This window comes from Oncorhynchus masou, chromosome 31 (assembly GCF_036934945.1).
Source record: "Oncorhynchus masou masou isolate Uvic2021 chromosome 31, UVic_Omas_1.1, whole genome shotgun sequence".
NCBI lineage: Eukaryota > Metazoa > Chordata > Actinopteri > Salmoniformes > Salmonidae > Oncorhynchus > Oncorhynchus masou.
This window is the reverse complement of record NC_088242.1, coordinates 89051003-89059570: the sequence shown is the minus strand read 5'-3', so window position 1 is coordinate 89059570 and position 8568 is coordinate 89051003.

The window sequence follows — 8568 nt, the reverse complement described above, 5'->3', positions numbered from 1 at the left end:
AACAGTGTGTATTGTAGGTGTGCAGCTGGAGATTGTAGATGTGTCAGTAAGGATGTGACACTCCTAATCAACACAGTGCAATAGAAGGCAACAGGGTGTACTGTGGGTGTGCAGCTGGAGATTGTAGATGTGTCAGTAAGGATGTGACACTCCTAATCAACACAGTGCAATAGAAGGCAACAGTGTGTACTGTAGGTGTGCAGCTGGAGATTGTAGATGTGTCCGTATGGATGTGACACTCCTAATCAACACAGTGCAATAGAAGGCAACAGGGTGTACTGTAGGTGTGTCAGTATGGATGGGACACTCCTAATCAACACAGTGCAATAGAAGGCAACAGTGTGTACTGTAGGTGTGCAGCTGGAGATTGTAGATGTGTCCGTATGGATGTGACACTCCTAATCAACACAGTGCAATAGAAGGCAACAGTGTGTATTGTAGGTGTGCAGCTGGAGATTGTAGATGTGTCAGTAAGGATGTGACACTCCTAATCAACACAGTGCAATAGAAGGCAACAGGGTGTACTGTGGGTGTGCAGCTGGAGATTGTAGATGTGTCAGTAAGGATGTGACACTCCTAATCAACACAGTGCAATAGAAGGCAACAGGGTGTACTGTAGGTGTGCAGCTGGAGATTGTAGATGTGTCAGTATGGATGTCCAACACCACTGTGGTGGATACAGTGGCTCATGCAATTTGTTATAGCAAGAGTTGTGTTGCGGTGTTGTTTTGAATGTTTCAGGGTGTAGGAGCTGAGTGTGTGTTTTACAGATGCACATGTATAATATTCAATGATAGTGGGACTTGGAAGTCTCTTTTCAAGGTTTCTTCACAAAATACATTTTTATGAAGGGATAACTTTTTTTTAAAGTTCAATAATGGGTATATCCTAAGGAAGGAACTTGTTAGAACTGAATAAAGGTTGTTTTAGTATGAAGTGAACCAAGAACCAAGTGGTGGTCTGAAACACAGTGGTTAAGTTCATTTCAAAACTCCCCCAAATCCACTCCCCTGTCTCGCTCTCCACCTCCACTCCCCAACTCTCCCTCCACCTCCACTCCCCAACTCTCCCTCCACCTCCACTCCCCAACTCTCCCTCCACCTCTTCACCCCAACTCTCCCTCCACCTCCACTCCCCAACTCTCCCTCCACCTCCACTCCCCAACTCTCCCTCCACCTCTTCACCCCAACTCTCCCTCTTCCTTCGCCCTAGCCAGAGCTCATCAATACAGTACAGGGATAAGAGTGAGGAGATTTATAGGGCACTTCCCAGAAGAGGAGAGAGCTGCAGAGTAGAGGCTGAGCTGAGCTGGGCCTAACCCCCCCCCCTCACACCACACGCCTGACAAAGAGGAGGCCATTTCTCATATAGCAGAGTGCTTTATAGCCTCACATTCCTCTAGTGTGGAACACTGATATTACAGAGCACACACAGAGTGTAGAGGAGAGGAGAGACAGTCAGACTCCGGCATCCGCTCCACACCTGCTCCCCTGAAAACAATCTCAACCCCTTTGGAGAAATTCTCCTGCATTGCAACCTCCATCGATTGCACCCACAGCCTGACAACGGAGACTGGAGAGAGAGAGGGAGCATGGGGCGAGAGGAGCGTGGGGCGAGAGAGAGGAGCGAGCATGGAGAGAGAGGGGAGAGAGGAGCGTGGGGCGAGAGAGAGGAGCGAGCATTGAGAGAGAGAGAGCGTGGGGAGAGATGAGTAGATAATAGTTTGGTCTGCAGTGATTTGTGAAGTGCATGCAGGCCTTAGCGTGTGCTAGTTGAATCAGACTGAGGAGGATGTAGCTGCTCTACAGACTCACACTGACACCCAAGCAAACCCTGATGTCAAGGAGTTTAAACACAACCCCCCTTCCCTCCCTCTCTCCCAGGCTCTCTCTCACACACACACACTCCATTCTCAGAATCAGAGAGGCCCTGCAGTAACTTGTCCCCTATAGGCACCTCTACAGTGGACTGTGAGAAAAGTCTAAGCTGAAATAACAGGAAGGCTGGGATGATGTCATCACCGGCCCCTCAGTAACGTTTGCTTGTCTTTATAGAAGTCAAGTGAGTGAAATCATAAAGTGGCACAGGGAGAGTCCCAGCTGGTTTGGTTACTCAGAGCCAGGGTCGGAAGGCTTGGGCCTACAGCCAGGGGTATGTCCCAAATAGAACCCTATTGGAAGGGCCTACAGCCAGGGGTCTGTCCCTATTGGAAGGGCCTACAGCCAGGTGTCTGTCCCTATTGGAAGAGCCTACAGCCAGGGGTCTGTCCCTATTGGAAGGGCCTACAGCCAGGTGTATGTCCTTATTGGAATGGCCTACAGCCAGGGGTCTGTCCTTATTGGAAGAGCAGACAGCCAGGGGTCTGTCCTTATTGGAAGAGCCTACAGCCAGGGGTCTGTCCTTATTGGAAGAGCCTACAGCCAGGGGTACGTCCCTATTGGAAGAGCCTACAGCCCGGGGTCTGTCCTTATTGGAAGAGTAGTAGTTTAACCAGGCTAGTAGTTTAACCAGGCTAGTAGTTTAACCAGTCTAGTAGTGCACCACTGAGGTTTTTGTCCAAGCCTTTTAACCAGAGACTTAAGTTCTACCTGAGAAACCAGCTGTGTTTTGAACAGACTTCAATGGGTGAAAAGCTGAGCACTGAATGGGAATAAAACTGTATTCTATTTTTATAAAGTCTTATGAAAGTTGAAAGTCTGACTGTGTTGTACCGTCATGCTGGAGGTGTGTGTGTGGGGAGGGGGGGGGGGGGGGAATGGCACCCTATTCCCTACATAGGGCCCTGGTCTAAAAGTAGTGCACTATGTAGGGAATAGAGTATCATTTGGGATACAGCCCTAGTCTTCAGCTCCAGTAGAACACCAGAGAAGATATACAGGCTTCACATCATGTTCGCTAGTGCAGCAAAACAGCCGCGGTGGCCAGCTGGGGCATAAAGGAATCTTTGTTCTCCAGCTGTCCCTGATTTTCATAAAGTTCATACATCTTTCCGTCCATCCCTCCTTCCCTCCCTCACTCCTTCCCTCCCTCACTCCTTAAGTACCGTCCTGGTTTCTGGCAACTTCTCAGCTCTGAAAGAGAAAAACGAGAGCAAGAGAGAGAGATATCTGGACAGGTCACGACTCTCTGTATATCCATGCAGGGTCACGAACCATGTGTGTTTAATCACAACGTAATTATTGCAGTGTACCACGCTCCAGAGCCCCCTCAGCCCCCTCCAGAGCCCCCTCCTGCCCAGCAGCAGGACTACATCCCAAATGGTTCCCTAGTGGGAATACTATGTTGGGACACATCCCAGGTTAAAGAGGACAGACCCTAATTGGTTCAGTATGTGGACAATATCTCCCCCACACATGTTATGATGAATCACTTCCTGTGCTAAAGGTTCTCTGAGGTATTTGAGCGCACTGTTCTGCCCATAGCCTCCAACGCATGAGCCTACTGTACACACACAGATGTACGCACACAGACATACATGCATAGACATACACACACAGGCGTATCCACAAAACCACACTCACACATACAAAAGAGAAGGTGCACACTCACACACCCAAAGGCGTACAGTATGCTCAGGCACGCAAGCAAACACACACATAGTGCCTGTGTTACTGCCCAAGGGAGGGCTTTCATTACCCCTGTTCAGTTTGGTAAGCACAGGTCAAGACTGATTAATGTGCATCGCCAGGCCTTCTGAGAGCTGCTTGTTGACTCTGTCACAACTCATTTCTACTTCCTGATCATGTCCTGATTGGAGGGCTGGAGGTCATGTTGCAGTCTCATTGGACCGTGGCCCTGTGCACAGCGATAGTGGTGTGGTCTGAAACTGCTCAATAAGCTAATTATTTTTCCTTTCCCTGTGCGCGCACACACACACACTTTCTCTACTCCTCTTCTACACAAACACACCTTTCCACTACCACTACACATTCTTTCTTTCTCTCATCTTACACACTTGAACAAAAATGTGTCTCAATATCAGAGATAAACTACTTGAGGACCGTTAGAAACACTGCATGTAATACCCTCATCTCCCTCTCTTGTACACACACACACAAACACACACACACACACAAACATCTACCTGGCTCACTCCCTCTCTCCTTATCTTGGCTCACTCCCTCTCTCCTTATCTTGGCTCACTCCCTCTCCTTATCTTGGCACACTCCCTCTCTCCTTATCTTGGCTCACTCCCTCTCTCCTTATCTTGGCTCACTCCCTCTTTCCTTATCTTGGCTCACTCCCCCTCTCCTAATCTTGGCTCACTCCATCTCTCCTTATCTTGGCTCACTCCATCTCTCCTTATCTTGGATCCCTCTCTTCTTATCTTGGCTCCCTCTTCCTCCTCCTCATCTTGGCTCACTCTCTTCTTATCTTGGCTCCCTCTCCCTCCTCCTCATCTTGGCTCACTCTCTTCTTATCTTGGCTCCCTCTCCCTCCTCCTCATCTTGGCTCACTCTCTTCTTATCTTGGCTCCCTCTCCCTCCTCCTCATCTTGGCTCACTCTCTTCTTATCTTGGCTCCCTCTTCCTCCTCCTCATCTTGGCTCACTCTCTTCTTATCTTGGCTCCCTCTCCCTCCTCCTCATCTTGGCTCACTCTCTTCTTATCTTGGCTCCCTCTCCCTCCTCCTCATCTTGGCTCACTCCCTCCTCCTCATCTTGGCTCACTCCATTTTACGCCCTTTCCTTTCTACTCCATTATGCATCCCTCACTGGGGCTAATGAAATCTGCTGTTCAATAACAATCTGTTTAGAATGGATAAAGAAATGACTCCTCCTCAGAGTCTGGAGGGAAGTCTGTATGCTAGCTGGGTGGGTGTCTCCTCCACTCGACTACATTGGTCAAGTATTAAAGCCCTTTAAAGAATGGCAACGTCAACTGTCACCACCAGACAAGATATTTAACCACTGAAATAAAACTTAATTTCCTTGTTTGTTTGTTGTTGTGGTAAAGAAATGCACACAAAAAAGGAAAGTAACAAAACCCCGATTTTGATTTAGTATGGTTTACCCCCCATAACACCCCTCACTGGCACATTTGCATAGGTTATAGAAGCCATGAAATTACAGTTACTTCGCTCATGACCAAGTGCAGGAGAGGAATTCACTGATAAGGTGACAGGCTTCATAAAGTGTTGATCAAAGGAGCTAATAAATAAATAAATCCTCAGGCCCTGCCGTCTCCCCCCCTTCTCTCTCTCTCTCCCTTCTCCCCCCCCCCCCCCCTTCTCTCTCTCTCTCTCCCTTCTCCCCCCTTCTCTCTCTCTCTCCCTTCTCCCCCTTCCCCCCTTCTCTCTATCTCTCCCTTCTCCCCCTTCTCCCTCCCCTTCTCTCCCTCTCTCTCCCTTCTCCCCCCTTCTCTCCCTCTCTCTCCTTCTCCCCCTTCCCCCCTTCTATCTATCTCTCCCTTCTCCCCCTTCTCCCTCCCCCTTCTCTCCCTCTCTCTCCCTTCTCCCCCTTCTCCCCCTTCTCTCTCTCTCTCTCTTTCTCTCCCTTCTCCCCCTTCTCCCCCTTCTCTCTCTCTCTCTCCCTTCTCCCCCTTCTCTCCCTTCTCCCCCTTCTCTCTCTCTCTCTCCCTTCCTTCTCCCCCTTCCCCCTTCTCCCCCTTCTCTCTCTCTCATTCTCCCCCTTCTCTCTCTCTCTCTCCCTTCTCCCCCTTCTCTCTCTCTCTCTCTCTCTCCCCCTTCTCCCCTCCCCCCCGCTCTCTCTCTCTCTCTCCCTTCTCCATTTACATTTACATTCTCCCCCTTCTCCCCCCTTCTCTCTCTCTCTCTCCCTTCTCCCCTCCCCCCTTCTCTCTCTCTCTCTCTCTCCCTTCTCCCCTTCCCCCCTTCTCTCTCTCTCTCCCTTCTCCCCCCTTCTCTCTCTCCTTCTCCCCCTTCCCCCCCTTCTCTCTCTCTCTCCCCTCCCCCTTCCCCCTTCTCTCTCTCTCCCTTCTCCCCTTCTCCCCCTTCTCTCTCTCTCTCCCTTCTCCCCACCCCCTTCTCCTCTCTCTCCCTTCTCCCCCCTTCTCTCCCCCCCCCTCTCTCTCTCTCTCTCCCTTCTCCCCTTCCCCCCTTCTCTCTCTCTCTCTCTCTCCCTTCTCCCCCTTCTCCCCCCCTCTCTCTCTCTCCCTTCTCCCCTTCTCCCCCTTCTCTCTCTCTCTCTCTCCCTTCTCCCCCCTCTCTCTCTCTCTCCCTTCTCCCCCTCCCCCCTTCTCTCTCTCTCTCCCTTCTCCCCCTTCTCTCCCCCTTCTCTCTCTCTCTCTCCCTTCTCCCCCTTCTCCCCCCCCTTCTCTCTCTCTCTCTCTCCCTTCTCCCCCTTCTCCCCCCCTTCTCTCTCTCTCTCTCCCTTCCTAATCCCTTTCTTTTAGTTTTCCCATTTCAGGCTGGCGTGGTACCAGATAAGCCAGTTCAATAATCATACATGCGCTCAGGCATAGCATGGTATGGCATAGCGACTCAGCTGATACTTGGCTTCCCTGCCAGCAGGAACCTGGCGCTGGAGGAGGCTGGCATGAGAGTGGCGCCGTGGGCACCATGTCACGGCGGGTGGGGGACTGTGGGTGGTTTATGGTATATTATTGTTATGATGCCCATATTGCTTTGGGTTACCCCTGCTTAAATGCAGATCTTTCCATCTGTTTTTTTCTGTTCTTAAACATCACGTTTCACCTGAGGTCACCTGAGGTCACATTCTGCTCTAATAAAGCAATACAAATCCCTCTGGATCTCATCTTAAGGGATGTGTCCACCTGCACAATGGTGGAAACACATCTCTTTAAGACATTCAGGTGATGGAAGTAGGGAAGGCGTTTTGAGTAGAGCCACATAGCAACAGCTCAAACTGCAATAGGGGTGTGTGTTTTAAAGCCCCCCCCCCCCCAATAGGGGGTTGACAAAGACCCTGATTGTGACCTCACTCAGTCAATCAGTAAGACTATAATGCACATGTGGGCTGGGATATTAACAATAGCTCAATGACTCAATATGAAGAACAAGAGGGTAAATAAACCAAACCAATAACACACAGGCCTTATCAGAGTCTTCCATTTAATCCCTCTCTGTGCCCGCCAAGCCACTTAAAAACAGGCAGCGGGCGTGAAATAAGCAGCACCTGTTTTGGAGGGGTGGCTCATAGGCAGACACGCACGTGCACGCACGCGGGCACACACACACACACGCACACACACACACACACACACAGTGTGCTTCCATGCATGCTGCCGTGCATATTGCTTCTACTGCGGCCCAGCCTGGCAGCCAGTCTGAAGCACGCTTACTCTCCTTTACCCAACACAGTGGACGGTTGTGACAGCACTACTTTACAAAGAAATGGATTGCTGGCTCTTTCTCTTTTTTCCTCTCCTGCTACAATGTCTGGGTCTGGACTCTGGGAGAATATTAACACACCCGGGCCTTGCATTAAAACGTTGCGGAGTTCTACATTTGGCAGCCAGAGGGCTAACCTTCATGACCTCAGCCGGATAGAAATTAAAATACAAAAATCACTAAGCCTGCAAAAGATGTGAATGGTCACTGTTAAGATGTGAAATTATGAAATTGGTCTAATGAATTTGGGGCCCTACCTCTCACCGACCCCCATTTTGGGAGGGAGGGAGAGGAGAGAAATGAGAGGAGAGAGAGAGTACGTGTGTGTGCCTGTGTGTGTGCCTGTGTGTGTGTGTGCGTGCGCGTGTGTGTGCGTGCGTGCGTGCGTGTGCATGTGTGTGCCTGTGTGTGTGCGTGTGTGTGTGCCTGTGTGTGTGTGTGTGTGTGTGTGTGTGTGTGTGTGTGTGTGTGTGTGTGTGTGTGTGTGTGTGTGTGTGTGTGTGTGTGTGTGTGTGTGTGTGTGTGTGTGTGCATCATCCATTTTACCACAGGCTGGTGAACTGACCTCAATAAAAAAAGAGTTATTGGACTCCAATGAAGAGTAATGACTAAGGGAAATACTCCTCTTCCAGGGCTGCATCCCAAATGGTACCCTGTTTCCTACATAGTGCACTACTTTGGAACTGAGCCCACAGGTGCCATAGGGCCATAGTGCACTAGGTAGGGAATGAGGTACTATTTGGGATGTAGCCCAACTCTACATGTGAGTTCTGTGGTCGAATGCCTCTCTCTTTTCACAGTGTTCACACAGACCATTTCAATCACCTAGTAGAATCTCTTAGGACCTTAATAGATAATACCTTACTAAAACACTTCCTCCCATTCTCTCTCTTTCTCTGTGTTTCCTCCAATGGACTCTCCAGTACTCTGTTGTCCCATTGTCAACCATGGAATAGAGAGATGTATTGTGAGGAAGGACAGAAAAATACAAGAGGCCACTGATGAAAAACAACACCTTCTACATCGACAGAAATGAAAGAAGAAGACAAACTAAATCCCTATAAACGAACTCGACCTGGTCTGTAAGGTGGCTATAAACGAACTAGACCTGGGTCTGTAAGGTGGCTATAAACAAACTAGACCTGGGTCTGTAAGGTGGCTATAAACGAACTAGACCTGGGCCTGTAAGGTGGCTATAAACGAACTAGACCTGGGCCTGTAAGGTGGCTATAAACGAACTAGACCTGGTTCTGTAAG